Source organism: Dipodomys merriami, unplaced genomic scaffold (genome assembly GCF_024711535.1).
Source record: "Dipodomys merriami isolate MVZ:Mamm:240054 unplaced genomic scaffold, mDipMer1.0.p SCAF_3, whole genome shotgun sequence".
NCBI lineage: Eukaryota > Metazoa > Chordata > Mammalia > Rodentia > Heteromyidae > Dipodomys > Dipodomys merriami.
In genome coordinates this window covers 14880362-14882918 of record NW_027204492.1, presented here as the reverse complement: position 1 = coordinate 14882918, position 2557 = coordinate 14880362, and the positions used below count along the sequence as shown (strand labels likewise).

Genomic DNA, 2557 nt, shown 5'->3' with positions numbered 1-2557 from the left:
AAGACACATCTGAAACAAGCAAAGAATTTAGAAAGATAGCACTTCTAAGATATACAACTAGATACATTCTTTATCTCAAGGATTAGCAGTTGTTTTATAGTAAGATGCATTCCTTTTTTTTTTTTTTGTCAGTTCTGGAGGTTGAACTCAGGGCCTGGGCACTGTCCCTGAGCTTCTTTTTGCTCAAGGCTAGCACTCTGTCATTTACGCCACAGCACCAGTTCTGGCTTTTTCTGTTTATGTGGTACTGAGGAATCAAACTCAGGGCTTCATGCATAGTAGGCAAGCACTCTACCACTTAAGCCATGTTCCCAGCCCAGGATGCATTCTTTCCTGGATTTATCATAAAAATACCCCTTGTGAAATAGCTCTGTTTCTTCTTTGAGAGTAGCTACACTCTGTTAGAGTAAGCCTCTGCCTTTCTGCTCAGCTGTTTGTCTGCCTGCCTGCTGCCCTGCTTGCTTACTTACTTAACAAAGCTTTGCCAAGTTTTCTTACCATGATGAATTGTCCAGAAATTCTTATTCTGCAACTGAAGTCAAGGACCTTGAATGAAGAAGAGGCTCTACTTTTAGAGGGAAGCTTCCCAAACTCTCACTTGGATGTGGCGACAGTTCCAGACCTTGATGCTAAGGTACAGAACATCCACCATGAGATACAAGGACCCCAAGCTGCCCTGCATAACTGGAGATTTATGACTTTAACCCTTTACTAAAGACTAATATGTCTGTAGGAGAAGTGATCCCTCTGGATACTACATAAAGGCCTCATCTATGTGTGGATCATAGAGATGTTGAAGGAAAGGCAAGGAAGAAGAGAATGGGGCCAGGAGTGTAACCAGGTACTTCTTCAGTTTCTTCCTCCACACACAGGACTTCAGAGGAGACACAGTACCATAATTTGCTCCCAGGTGACAGGATGCCAAAGGTCCAGGCCCAGGAGGAATCTAGAGGTTCTCAGTGAAGCTGGGGAGCAGCCTAGTCCTCAAGGAGGCACACAGTTCATTCAAGCCTCAGTACCACCAAAACTGCCTTCCAAAGCCAGAAAGAATGTGGATGGGTAGATTTCTCTGTATGTGGATTTTTCCCCTTCTTTTCTTTTCTTAAATTTCAGTTGCTGCTTCTAAATGTGGCTGGTGAACAGCAGACTAACCAGGTGCAGAGGAGGTAGAATGAGTGGTAGTGGTTTCCATGGAAAAAGCACTGAGTGGTGCTTTTGATTTGTGTATCACCATGGCAACATCTATTTACCCAGCCTTTTCTATAGGTCAGGTGATTGTATAAGAGAGACAGCATTTAATCTCCATGGCAGCCTGAAGGAAGGAGTGGAGCATTTAATTGTTTCCATCTGAGTTGGAGGCTTCTGGAGGTGGAGTAATGCTCCCAGGATCTTGTTCAACGGCAGAGCTGCTATATTTAGTGGTAAAGTTTTATTCTTGAGCACCTACAGACACACTGCTTTCTTTTCAATGCCACTCTGAGCTTGAATAGCCATGAATAAAGCTGATCATTAATAAAGAGGAGCATTCATTTAGTCTTCACCTCCACATGCCAGACACTTTACTGAGCTGAAGGACCCCTCCCCAGCTCCATGTCAACCTGGAACCTGAGAATGTAACTTTGCAAAGAGTGTCTTTATATAAATGTAGTCAAGTTAACATGAAGTCATACAGGATCACAGTGGGCCCTAAATCCAATATGACCCATGAGCTTAAAATATAACAGTCACAGAGACACAGAGGCAAGATGATGTGACAATCACTAGAAGCTGGAAGGAGTAAAGAAGGGCCCCTCCCAGAGCCTTAGAGGTTGGTGATCCTTCAGGCAACTTGATTTCAGCCCTCTGTTCTCCAGAACTCAGAGAATGCATTGCCATCATTTTAAATCACAGGTGGGTGTGTAGTGATTCTTTACCTCAGCCCTAGGAAACCAGGACAGACACTACTGTGCAGGATTTTTATTTCTGTGCATTATTTCATTAGCTCCTCATGGAACCCTGTGATTATTAATCATTTTTCAGATGAGAAAATTGAAGCCCAGAGAGTGAGAGACCTGACCAAACTCAGCAAGCTCACAACCTGAAAAGCCAGGATTTGATCCAGCTGATTCCTCCTTTCAAACCTCTGACTGCACTGCATCTACACTAAAACATGGGTGGACCATCTCCCGGCACTTACAGGGCTTCTGAAAAGTCTTTTGAGGCCTCCTGGGATGTTCTACTTACTGCCCAGTTGAATTTTCAAATCACTGTTGTAGTGAGTACAGGAATCAAAAGCACCCGAGTGCCTGTGGAGTTTTTGGTTGCTTGAGGTCCTGTGCCTTGCGTTGATTTGGTAAACCTATATATCTCATCCTGTTTGGTTTACAGAAAGGTAATTTTCCCAGAGCTATTGATGAATGCTGCATGCCTCACCTCCCCACCCTGCCTGCATCCTGTGCTAATGATACTCATGACATCTGCTGGTGACTCCCTTGAACTACATCGGAAGCCAACGGAGGATGCTACCAGGACCTTCATCAAGAGGCAGTCACCTCTGGGCCACAGTTTGGATGGAAGA

At 44.3% G+C, this 2557-nt stretch overlaps 1 long non-coding RNA gene across 1 annotated transcript; it reads left to right on the top strand.

Annotated features, from left to right (window-relative positions):
• The first annotated feature begins 556 nt into the window (after positions 1-556).
• Positions 557-2248, top strand: LOC138839349 (uncharacterized). The gene is made up of 3 exons (XR_011375949.1): positions 557-634; positions 734-841; positions 2020-2248. It is a non-coding gene; the product is annotated as an uncharacterized lncRNA (long non-coding RNA).
• Positions 2249-2557: the final 309 nt, after the last annotated feature.